The sequence below is a fragment of the Arachis stenosperma genome, chromosome 2 (genome assembly GCF_014773155.1).
Source record: "Arachis stenosperma cultivar V10309 chromosome 2, arast.V10309.gnm1.PFL2, whole genome shotgun sequence".
Taxonomy (NCBI): Eukaryota; Viridiplantae; Streptophyta; class Magnoliopsida; order Fabales; family Fabaceae; genus Arachis; species Arachis stenosperma.
This window is the reverse complement of record NC_080378.1, coordinates 109,768,665-109,782,139: the sequence shown is the minus strand read 5'-3', so window position 1 is coordinate 109,782,139 and position 13,475 is coordinate 109,768,665. Positions and strand designations below refer to the sequence as shown.

The 13,475-nt window shown below is 41.0% G+C and overlaps 1 non-coding gene across 1 annotated transcript; it reads right to left on the bottom strand.

The window, feature by feature from the left end:
- Positions 1–8,445: 8,445 nt before the first annotated feature.
- Positions 8,446–8,553, bottom strand: LOC130963916 (small nucleolar RNA R71). Its single transcript, XR_009080033.1, has one exon. It is a non-coding gene; the product is annotated as a small nucleolar RNA R71 (small nucleolar RNA).
- Between the last annotated feature and the right edge of the window lie 4,922 nt (positions 8,554–13,475).

Genomic DNA, 13,475 nt, shown 5'->3' with positions numbered 1-13,475 from the left:
ACTGGGTCGTCCAAGTAATAAACCTTACGTGAGTAAGGGTCGATCGCACGGAGATTGTCGGCTTGAAGCAAGCTATGGTCACCTTGTAAATCTCAGTCAGGTGAGTTCAATTGGTTATGGATATTTAATAATTAAAATCTAAATAAAACATAAACTAGGATAGAGATACTTATGTAATTCATTGGTGAGAATTTCAGATAAGCGTATGGAGATGCTTTCGTTCCTCTGAGCCTCTGCTTTCCTTCTGTCTTCATCCAACCATTCCTACTCCCTTCCATGGCAAGCTTTATGTAGGGCATCACTGTTGTCAATGGCTACCTCCCATCCTCTATGTGAAAATGGTCCAATGCGTTGTCACTGCAAGGCTAATCATCTGTCGGTTCTCGATCATACTGGAATAGGATTTGCTATCCTTTTGCGTCTGTCACTATGCCCAGCACTCGCGAGTTTGAAGCTCGTCACAGCCATCCCTTCCCAGATCCTACTCGGAATACCACAGACAAGGTTTAGACTTTCTGGATCTCAAGAATGGCCATCCATGGGTTCTAACTTATACCACGAAGATTCTAATATCTCGGACTCGGTCCTTTGTATTAGATATCTAAGAGATACTCATTCTAGCTTGTTTGCATGTAGAACGGAATTGTTTGTCAGGCACGCATTCAAAAGTGAGAATGATGATGAGCGTCACATAATCATCACATTCATCATGTTCTTGGGTGCGAATGAACATCTTAGAATAGGAATAAGCTTGAATTGAATAGAAAAACAATAGTACTTTGCATTAATTCATGAGGAACAGCAGAGCTCCACACCTTAATCTATGGTGTGTAGAAACTCTACCGTTGAAAATACATAAGTGATAATGGAGTTCATTGGTCTCGGCCCCAGAGGGGGAACCAGAAGAACCAACCCCTGAATACAGTAGTAAAAAGTCTTATTTATACTAAACTAGTTACTAGGGTTTACAGAAATGAGTAAATGATGCAGAAATCCACTTCCGGGGCCCACTTGGTGTGTGCTTGGGCTGAGCATTGAGCTTTACACGTGTAGAGGCTTCTCTTGGAGTTGAACGCCAGTTTGTAACCTGTTTCTGGCGTTTAACTCCACTTTGCAACCTGTTTCTGGCGTTTAACTCCAGAATGCAACATGGAACTGGCGTTGAACGCCAGTTTGCGTCATCTAAACTCGGGCAAAGTATGGACTATTATATATTGCTGGAAAGCCCTGGATGTCTACTTTCCAACGCAATTGAGAGCGCGCCATTTGAAGTTCTGTAGCTCCAGAAAATTCAATTTGAGTGAAGGGAGGTCAGAATCCAACAGCATCTGCAGTTCTTCTTCAACCTCTGAATCTGATTTTTGCTCAAGTCCTTCAATTTCAACCAGAAAATACCTGAAATCACAAAAAAACACACAAACTCATAGTAAAGTCCAGAAATGTGATTTTGTTTTAAAAACTAATAAAACTATACTAAAAACTAACTAAATCATACTAAAAACATACTAAAAACAATGCCAAAAAGTGTCTAAATTATCCGCTCATCAATGAGTCTCATCTGTCGGTTATCAAGCCAACCCGACAAGTTGGCTGCTAAACCTTGGACTGTCCCCCCATCACGCATCCCCATGAGTCTATGCATAGCTTTTTCTCTTCTCATTCATAATTCATATATATATAAAATCTCTCAATGGGGGTTAACCTTCTCGGGAATTTATAAGTGCCCGGTTACCTCTTACGACGTAGGATCAACAGAGTATCGAGTCTCAACTGCGAACACGTGGTGGCAAGCCACAGTACTTTACCCAGGGAAACTCATATCTCAGATAATCATTTCATATTCATTCATAAGCATTTCATTATCATTCATTATGGCCGAAACATTACTTATACATAATCATTTCATACTCATACAACTTTTGCGTCTACTCGAGGAGTGGTGCACGAAATTGTAAATCACACTTTTTCCAACTCGTACCACTAACCAGCAAGTGCACTGGGTCGTCCAAGTAATATCTTACGTGAGTAAGGGTCGAATCCCACAGAGATTGTCGGCTTGAAACAAGCTATGGTTATCTTGTAACTCTTAGTCAGGATATCAATTATGATTATCAGTTTGAAATGCAAAAAATAAAAGAGCATGAAATAAATACTTGTTATGCAGTAATGGAAAATATGTTGGAGTTTTGGAGATGCTTTATCTTCTGAATCTCTGCTTTCCTACTGTCATCTTCTTCACCACGCAAGGCTCCTTCCATGGCAAGCTGTATGTTGGTGGATCACCATTGTCAATGGCTACCATCCGTCCTCTCAGTGAAGAAGGTCCATGTACATGGCTAATTATCTGTCGGTTCTCACTTGTGATGGAATAGGATCCATATATCCTTTTGCAGAAGTGAGTGCCCCCATCACTAATTAGTGCTCTAGGGACACCAAACCTGCTGAAGATATATTTCTAGAAGAACTTCAGCACTATCTTAGTATCATTAGTGGGTGTTGCAATGGCCTCTACCCATTTGGATACATAGTCGACTGCCACCAGAATATAAGTGTTTGAGTATGATGGTGGGAAAGGCCCCATGAAGTCAATACCCCATACGTCAAACAACTCAATCTCTAAGATTCCTTGCTGAGGCATGGCGTAACTGTGAGGCAGATTACCAGCTCTCTGGCAGCTGTCACAGTTACGCACAAACTCTCGGGAGTCTTTATAGAGAGTGGGCCAGTAGAAGCCACATTGGAGGACTTTTGTGGCTGTTCGCTCACCTCCGAAATGTCCTCCATATTGTGATCCATGACAATGCCATAGGATCTTCTGTGCTTCTTCTCTAGGCACACACCTACGGATTATTCCGTCTGCACATCTCTTAAAGAGATATGGTTCATCCCACAGGTAGTACTTTGCATCAGTAATTAATTTTTTCTTTTGTTGCCTGCTGTACTCCTTGGGTATGAATCTTGCAGCTTTATAGTTTGCAATGTCTGCAAACCATGGTGTTTCCTGAATGGCAAACAATTGCTCATCCGGAAAGGTTTCAGAGATCTCAATAGAGGGAAAGGACGCCCCTTCTACTGGTTCTATCCGGGACAGATGATCAGCCACTTGGTTCTCTGTCCCTTTTCTGTCTCTTATTTCTATATCAAACTCTTGCAGAAGCAACACCCATCTTATGAGCCTGGGTTTTGAATCCTGCTTTGTGAGTAGATATTTAAGAGCAGCATGGTCAGTGTACACAATCACTTTTGATCCTACTAAGTATGATCTAAACTTGTCAATGGCATAAACCACTGCAAGCAATTCTTTTTCTGTGGTTGTGTAATTTTTTTAGCATCATTTAAAACACGGCTAGCATAATAAATGACATGCAGAAGCTTGTTATGCCTCTGTCCCAATACTGCACCAATGGCATGGTCACTGGCATCACACATTAGTTCGAATGGTAATGTCCAGTCTGGTGCAGAAATAACTGGTGCTGTGACCAGCTTAGCTTTCAGAGTTTCAAACGCCTGCAGACACTCTGTGTCAAACACAAATGGCATGTCAGCAGCTAGCAGGTTGCTCAGAGGTTTTGCAATTTTTGAAAAATCCTTTATAAACCTCTTATAGAATCCTGCATGCCCCAGAAAGCTTCTAACTGCCTTAACATTGGCAGGTGGTGGTAGTTTTTCAATTACTTCCACTTTAGCTTGATCCACTTCTATTCCCTTGTTTGAAATTTTATGCCCAAGGACAATTCCTTCAGTCACCATAAAGAGACATTTTTCCCCATTTTAAAACCAGGTTGGTCTCTTGGCATCTTTTCAGAACAAGTGCTAAATGGTCAAGGCAGGAGCTGAATGAGTCTCCAAATACTGAAAAGTCATCCATGAAGACTTCAAAGAATTTCTCTACCATATCAGAGAAGATAGAGAGCATGCACCTCTGAAAGGTTGCAGGTGCATTGCACAGACCAAAAGGCATCCTTCTGTAGGCAAACACTCTAGAAGGACATGTGAATGCTGTTTTCTCTTGGTCCTAAGGATCTACTGCAATTTGATTGTAGCCTGAATAGCCATCCAAAAAGCAGTAATATTCATGACTTGCTAGTCTCTCTAGCATCTAGTCTATGAATGGTAAAGGAAAGTGATCCTTTCTGGTGGCTGTATTGAGCCTTCTGTAGTCAATACACATACGCCACCCTGTAACTGTTCTTGTAGGAACGAGTTCATTTTTTTCATTATGAACCACTATCATGCCTCCCTTCTTGGGAACAACTTAGACAAGGCTCACCCAGGGGCTATCAGAAATAGGATAAATAATCCCAGCCTCCAGTAACTTGGTGACCTCTTTCTGGACCACTTCCTTCATGGCTGGATTTAGCCGCCTCTGTGGTTGAACCACTGGCTTAGCATTGTCCTCCAATAGGATCTTGTGCATGCATCTTGCTGGGCTGATGCCCTTAAGATCACTTATGGACCACCCAAGAGTTTTCTTGTGTGTTCTTAGCACTTGAAGTAGTGCTTCCTCTTCCTGTGGATTTAAAGCAGAGCTTATTGATGAGCGGATAATTTGTACGCTTTTTGGCATTGTTTTTAGTATGTTTTTAGTATCTTTTAGTTAGTTTTTATTATATTTTTATTAGTTTTTAGTTAAAAATCACTTTTCTGGACTTTACTATGAGTTTGTGTGTTTTTCTGTGATTTCAGGTATTTTCTGGCTGAAATTGAGAGATCTGAGCAAAAATCTGATCCAGAGACTCAAAAGGACTGCAGATGCTGTTGGATTCTGACCTCCCTGCACTTGAAGTGGATTTTCTGGAGCTACAGAAGCCCAATTGGCGCGCTCTCAACGGCGTTAGAAAGTAGACATCCTGGGCTTTCCAGCAATATATGATAGTCCATACTTTGCCCAAGATTTGATGGCCCAAACCGGCGTTCAAAGTCACCCTCAGGAATTCCAGCGTTAAACGCCGGAACTGGCACCTAAATGGGAGTTAAACGCCCAAACTGGCATAAAAGCTGGCGTTTAACTCCAAGAAGAGTCTCTACACGAAAATGCTTCATTGCTCAGCCCAAGCACACACCAAGTGGGCCCGGAAGTGGATTTTTATGTCATTTACTCATCTCTGTACACCCTAGGCTACTAGTTTTCTATATATAGGACCTTTTACTATTGTATTTGACATCTTGGTAGCTATCTTTGAGTTTTATGCTATCTTAGATCATTTGGGAGGCTGGCCATTCGGCCATGCCTAGACCTTGTTCTTATGTATTTTCAACGGTGGAGTTTCTACACACCATAGATTAAGGTGTGGAGCTCTGCTGTACCTCGAGTATTAATGCAATTACTATTGTTCTTCTATTCAATTCCGCTTGTTCTTTGTCCAAGATATCACTTGTTCTTCAACTTGATGAAGGTGATGATCCGTGACACTCATCATCATTCTCACTCATGAACAAGGTGACTGACAACCACTCTTGTTCTACAAGCATATGGGGCTTAGTGAATATCTCTTGGATTCCTGATACACGATGCATGGTTGATCGCCTGACAACCGAGTGCTCGCCTGACAAACGAGCCAGCCATTCCGTGGGATCAGAGTCTTCGTGGTATAGGCAAGAACTGATGGCGGCATTCAAGAGAATCTGGAAGGTCTAACTTTGTCTGTGGTATTCTGAGTAGGATTCAATGATTGAATGACTGTGACGTGCTTCAAACTCCTAGCAGGCGGGGCGTTAGTGACAGACGCAAAAGGATCGATGGATTTTATTCCGGCCTGACCGAGAACCGACAGCTGATTAGCCATATGCTGTGACAGAGCATGGGAACATTTTCACTGAGAGGATGGGAGGTAGCCACTGACAACGGTGAAACCCTACATGAGCTTGCCATGGAAAGGAGTAAGAAGGATTGGATGAAGACTGTAGGAAAGCAGAGAGACGGAAGGGAAGGCATCTTCATACGCTTATCTGAAGCTCTCACCAATGATATACATAAGTATCTATATCTTTATCTTTATGCTTTATTCATCATCTATACCCATTTGAGTCTGCCTGACTGAGATTTACAAGGTGACCATAGCTTGCTTCATAGCAACAATCTCCGTGGGATCGACCCTTACTCGCGTAAGGTTTATTACTTGGACGACCCAGTACACTTGCTGGTTAGTTGTGCGGTGTTGCAAAGTGTGATTGCAATTTCGTGCACCAAGTTTTTGGCGCCGTTGCCGGGGATTGTTCGAGTTTTGAGCAAGCTTTTGGTCCGGTAACATCAGTGCCAAAATTCGGCAACAGCACCAAGTTTTTGGCGCCGTTGCCTGGGATTGTTTGTGTATGGACAACTGACGGTTCATCTTGTTGCTTAGATTAGGTATTTATTTTTTTTCGAAATTCTTGAAGATGAATTCTAGAGTTTCATGATGATTTGTTGAAATCTGGCTGGCTGAGAAGCCATGTCTAATCTCATTGGACCGAGGTTTCAACTTATCATCACAGAAACTTGTTGATTTTTTATCAATCTTGCTTTTGGAGCAGTGATCTGCTAAGGCTTGGCTGGCCTTTGACCATGTCTAGTGTTTTGGACCGAAGCTTTCTTTGAAAGCTTGGCTGGCTGTGAAGCCATGTCTAATTCCTGGACCGGAGTCTTAGACTAGCATTGCACTGATTCCTGGAATTCTCATTAAGAATTTTGATATCTTTTTCCACTTAATTTTCGAAAATCACAAAAAAAAAATTTACAAAATCATAAAAACCAAAAATATTTGATGTTTCTTGCTTGAGTCTAGTGTCTCATCTTAAGTTTGGTGTCAATTGCATACATTCATTCATGTGTCTTAAGGATCTTCAAGTAATTCTTGATGATTTCTTACTCTGATCTTTGAATTCTTTTGACTTGAGTGTTTATGTGTCTCATATAGTGTCAGTAGTATACAAACTGCTAAGTTTGGTGTCTTGCATGCATTGTTATTTGATTCTTGTTGCATTTTGATTATTAAAAATCCAAAAATATTTTTAATTTGTGTCTTTTCAAGTCAATAATACAAAGAATTGAAGATTCAAAACATACTGCAGAGGAATTATACAGAACAAGCTCGGCATACAAAACGCCCAGTGAAGAAGGACAGACTGGCGTTTAAACGCCAGCCAGAGTACCTGGTTGGGCGTTTAACGCCCAAAAAGGGTGCATTTTGGGCGTTAAACGCCAGAATGGATACCATTCTGGGTGTTTAACGCCAGGATGGCACTAGGGGGAAGATTTTGTTTTTCAAATCAATTTTTTTCAAGTTTTCAAAGTTTTTAAAAATCAAATCCTTTTCAAATCATATCTTTTCAATCAAATGTTTTCAAAATCAATTTCTTTTTTTTTCAAAGATACTTACTAACAATTAATGATTTGATTGAACATCTCAAATTTGTTGCCTTTTCTGTTGAGGAAGGTTTAATGTTTGAATCATATCTTTTCTTGTTAGGCAAGTCATTAACTTTAAAAATCAAATCTTTTAAAAAAATTGTTTTCAAAACATATCTTTTAAAATTGTTTTCAAATCAAATCTTTTTAATCATATCTTTTTAATCACATCTTTTTCAAAATAAGTTTTTAATCAAATCTTTTTAACTTCTAATTTCAAAATCTTTTTCAAAAATCACTTGATTTCTTTTCCAGTTTGAATTTTCGAAAATTATCAATCAATTTTTCAAAATGTTTTTGACATCTTTTTAATTAATTTTCAAAAATTCTCTTCCCTTCCACATCCTTCTATTTATGGAGTACTACTCCTTCTTAATGCACAATTCGAACTCTATCTAATCAAGTTCGAATTCTTCTACCTTCTTCTTCTATTTTTCTTTTCCTCTGACACCTCAAGGAATCTCTATAACTGTGACATAGAGGATTCCATATTTTCTTGTTCTCTTCTCTTTCATATGAGCAGGAACAAAGACAAAGGCATTCTTGTTGAAGCTGACCCTGAACCTGAAAGGACCTTGAAGCAAAAGCTAAGAGAAGCTAAGGCACAACTCACTGTAGAGGACCTAACCGAATTCTTCAAAGAAGAAGAACCCATGGCAGCCGAAAACAACAACAATGCCAACAATGCAAGGAAGGTGCTGGGTGACTTTACTGCACCTACTCCCAATTTCTATGGGAGAAGCATCTCTATCCCTGCCATTGGAGCAAACAACTTTGAGCTTAAGCCTCAATTAGTTTCTCTAATGCAACAGAATTGCAAGTTCCATGGACTTCCAATGGAAGATCCTCATCAGTTTTTAGCTGAGTTCTTGCAAATCTGTGACACAGTCAAGACTAATGGGGTTGACCCTGAGGTCTACAGACTGATGCTATTCCCTTTTGCTGTAAGAGACAGAGCTAGAATATGGTTGGACTCACAACCTAAAGATAGCCTGGACTCTTGGGAAAAGCTAGTCAATGCCTTCTTGGCAAAGTTCTTTCCACCTCAAAAATGGAGTAAGCTTAGAGTGGAAGTCCAAACCTTCAGACAGAAGGATGGAGAATCCCTCTATGAAGCTTGGGAAAGATACAAACAATTAATCAGAAAATGTCCCTCAGACATGCTTTCTGAATGGAGCATCATAGGTATTTTCTATGATGGTCTCTCTGAACTATCCAAGATGTCTTTGGATAGCTCTGCTGGAGGATCTCTTCATCTGAAGAAGACGCCTACAGAGGCTCAGGAACTCATTGAGATGGTTGCAAATAACCAATTCATGTACACTTCTGAAAGGAATCCTGTGAACAATGGGACAAGTCAGAAGAAAGGAGTTCTTGAGATTGATGCTCTGAATGCCATTTTGGCTCAGAACAAGATATTGACTCAACAAGTCAATTTGATTTCTCAAAGTCTGTCTGGAATGCAAAATGCACCTGGCAGTACTAGGGATGCTTCATCTGAGGAAGAAGCTTATGATCCTGAGAACCCTTCAATGGAAGAGGTGAATTACCTAGGAGAACCCTATGGAAACACCTATAATTCTTCATGGAGAAATCACCCAAATTTTTCATGGAAGAATCAAGAGAAACCTCAACAAGGTTTCAACAACAACAATGGTGGAAGAAACAGGTTTAGCAATGGCAAGCCTTTTCCATCATCTTCTCAGCAACAGACAGAGAATTCTAAGCAGAACCCCTCTGACTTAGCAACCATGGTCTCTGATCTAATCAAAACCACTCAAAGTTTCATGACTGAAACAAGGTCTTCCATTAGGAATTTGGAAGCACAAGTGGGACAGCTGAGCAAGAAAGTTACTGAACTCCCTCCTAGTACTCTCCCAAGTAATACAGAAGAAAATCCTAAAGGAGAGTGCAAAGCCATAACCATGGCCGAATTTGGAGAGGAGGGAGAGGAAGTGAACGCCACTGAGGAAGGCCTCAATGGGCGTGCACTGACCTCCAATGAGTTCCCTAGTGAGGAACCATGGGAATCTGAGGCTCAAAATGAGACCATAGAGATTCCATTGGACTTACTTCTGCCCTTCATGAGCTCTGATGAGTATTCTTCCTCTGAAGAGGATGAGTATGTCACTGAAGAGCAAGTTGCTAAATACCTTGGAGCAATCATGAAGCTAAATGACAAGTTATTTGGAAATGAGACTTGGGAAGATGAACCTCCTTTGCTCACCAAAGAACTGGATGACTTGTCTAGGCAGAAATTACCTCAAAAGAGATAAGATCCTGGGAAGTTTTCAATACCTTGTACCATAGGCACCATGACCTTCAAGAAGGCTCTGTGTGACTTAGGGTCAAGTGTGAACCTCATGCCTCTCTCTGTAATGGAGAAGCTAGGGATCTTTGAGGTACAAGCTGCAAGAATCTCACTAGAGATGGCAGACAACTCAAGAAAACAAGCTCATGGACTTGTAGAGAATGTTTTGGTAAAAGTTGAAGACCAGTACATCCCTACTGATTTCATAGTCCTAGAGACTGGGAAGTGCATGGATGAATCCATCATCCTTGGCAGACCCTTCCTAGCCACAGTAAAGGCTGTGATTGATGTTGATAGAGGTGAACTGATCATTCAAGTGAATGAAGAATCCTTTGTGTTTAAGGCTCAAGGATATCCCTCTGTCACCATGGAGAGGAAGCATGAAGAGCTTCTCTCAAATCAGAGTCAAACAGAGCCCCCATAGTCAAACTCTAAGTTTGGTGTTGGGAGGCCACAACCAAACTCTAAGTTTGGTGTTGAACCCCCACATTCAAACTCTAAGTTTGGTGTTGGGAGGTTCCAACATTGCTCTGAGTATCTGTGAGGCTCCATAAGAGCCCTCTGTCAAGCTACTGACATTAAAGAAGCGCTTGTTGGGAGGCAACCCAATGATTATATTTTATATATTTCTCTTTGTTATTTTATGTTTTTTGTAGGTTGATGATCATAAGAAGTCACAAAATCCATTGAAAAAGCAAAAACAGAATGAAAAACAGGAAGAAAAACAGCACACCCTGGAGGAAGAATTCACTGGCGTTTAAACGCCAGTAAGGCTAGCAGTTGGGCGTTTAACGCCCAGTCTGGCACCATTCTGGGCGTTTAACGCCAGAAAGGGGCACCAGACTGGCGTTAAACGCCAGAAAAGGGCAAGAACCTGGCGTTAAACGCCAGGAATGAGCACCAGCCCGGCGTTTAACGCCAGAAATGGCTCAAAACGTGATTTTGAGCAACATTTGGTGCAGGGATGACTTTTCCTTGACACCACAGGATCTGTGGACCCCACAGGATCCCCACCAACCCCACCACACTCTCTCTTCTTCACCCATTCACCAATCACCTCAACACCTCTTCCCCATAAATCCTTCTTCACTCCTTCATTTTCACACCACCTAAACACCACTTCTCCCCCTCCTTGGCCGAACACAAAGCCATCTCCCTCTCCTCTATTTCTTCTTCTTCTACTCTCTTCTTTCTTCTTTTGCTCGAGGACGAGCAAACCTTCTAAGTTTGGTGTGGTAAAAGCATTGCTTTTTGTTTTTCCATAACCATTTATGGCATTCAAGGCCGGAGAAACCTCTAGAAAGAGGAAAGGGAAGGCAAAAGCTTCTACCTCCGAGTCATAAGAGATGGATAGATTCATCTCAAGGGTGCATCAAGACCACTTCTATGAAGTTGTGGCCATGAAGAAAGGTCAACTTTGATCAAAGGTTGGACCAAGTCCTCACAGACATCTGTGAAGAGGACACCCAATGGAAGAGAAGTTCAAGAGGGAAGCCGGTTCAACTGAGAAGGCATGACCTCAAGCCCATCACTAAGAAAAGGATGGAGCAAACAAGAGACCCCTCTCATCATGAGAGAGGAGCAACAAAGACAAGGAAGAGACATTGAGGAGCTCAAGCACTCCATAAGACCTTCAAGAGGAAGAACAAGCCGCCATCACTAAGGTGGACCCGTTCTTTAATCTCCTTGTTCTTTGCTTTTCTGTTTTTCGAAAATTATGCTTTATGTTTATCCATGTTTGTGTCTTATGATCATTAGTGTCTTAGTGTCTATGCCTTAAAGCTATGAATATGAATCCATCACCTTTCTTAAATGAAAACTGTTTTTATCACAAAAGAACAAGAAGTACAGGATTTCAAATTCATCTTTAAAACTAGCTTAATTAGTTTGATGTGGTGACAATACTTTTTGTTTTTCTGAATGTATGCTTAAATAGTGCATATGTCTTTTGAATTTGTGGTTCATGAATGTTAAAGTTGTTGGCTCTTGAAAGAATGATGAAAAAGGAGACATGTTACTGAGGATCTGAAAAATCATAAAAATGATTCTTGAAGCAAGAAAAAGCAGTGAATACAAAAAAGAAAAAAAAAGAGGAAGCAAGCGAAAAAAAAAACGAAAAAAAAGAAAAAGAAAGAAAAAGAAAGAAATAAAGCTGTGATCCAAGGCAAAAAGAGTGTGCTTAAGAACCCTGGACACCTCTAATTGGGGACTCTAGCAAAGCTGAGTCACAATCTGAAAAGGTTCACCCAATTATGTGTCTGTGGCATGTATGTATCCAGTGGTAATACTGGAAGACAGAGTGCTTTGGGCCACAGCCAAGACTCAATAAGTAGCTGTGTTCAAGAATCATCATACTTAACTAGGAGAATCAATAACACTATCTGGATTCTGAGTTCCTAAAGAAGCCAATCATTCTGAATTTCAAAGGATAGAGTGAGATGCCAAAACTGTTCGGAGGCAAAAAGCTACTAGTCCCACTCATCTAATTTGGAGCTAAGTTTCATTGATAATTTGGAGTCTATAGTATATTCTCTTCTTTCTATCTTAGTATCTTTTAGTTAGTTTTTATTATATTTTTATTAGTTTTTAGTTAAAAATCACTTTTCTGGACTTTACTATGAGTTTGTGTGTTTTTCTGTGATTTCAGGTATTTTCTGGCTGAAATTGAGGGATCTGAGCAAAAATCTGATCCAGAGACTCAAAAGGACTGCAGATGCTGTTGGATTCTGACCTCCCTACACTCGAAGTGGATTTTCTGGAGCTATAGAAGCCCAATTGGCGCGCTCTCAACGGCGTTGGAAAGTAGACATCCTGGGCTTTCCAGCAATATATGATAGTCCATACTTTGCCCAAGATTTGATGGCCCAAACCGGCGTTCAAAGTCACCCTCAGGAATTCCAGCGTTAAACGCCGGAACTGGCACCTAAATGGGAGTTAAACGCCCAAACTGGCATAAAAGCTGGCGTTTAACTCCAAGAAGAGTCTCTACACGAAAATGCTTCATTGCTCAGCCCAAGCACACACCAAGTGGGCCCGGAAGTGGATTTTTATGTCATTTACTCATCTCTGTACACCCTAGGCTACTAGTTTTCTATATATAGGACCTTTTACTATTGTATTTGACATCTTGGTAGCTATCTTTGAGTTTTATGCTATCTTAGATCATTTGGGAGGCTGGCCATTCGGCCATGCCTAGACCTTGTTCTTATGTATTTACAACGGTGGAGTTTCTACACACCATAGATTAAGGTGTGGAGCTCTGCTGTACCTCGAGTATTAATGCAATTACTATTGTTCTTCTATTCAATTCCGCTTGTTCTTTGTCCAAGATATCACTTGTTCTTCAACTTGATGAAGGTGATGATCCGTGACACTCATCATCATTCTCACTCATGAACAAGGTGACTGACAACCACTCTTGTTCTACAAGCATATGGGGCTTAGTGAATATCTCTTGGATTCCTGATACACGATGCATGGTTGATCGCCTGACAACCAAGTGCTCGCCTGACAAACGAGCCAGCCATTCCGTGGGATCAGAGTCTTCGTGATATAGGCAAGAACTGATGGCGGCATTCAAGAGAATCCGGAAGGTCTAACCTTGTCTGTGGTATTCTGAGTAGGATTCAATGATTGAATGACTGTGACGTGCTTCAAACTCCTAGCAGGCGGGGCGTTAGTGACAGACGCAAAAGGATCGATGGATTTTATTCCGGCCTGACCGAGAACTGACAGCTGATTAGCCATATGCTGTGACAGAGCATGGGAACATTTTCA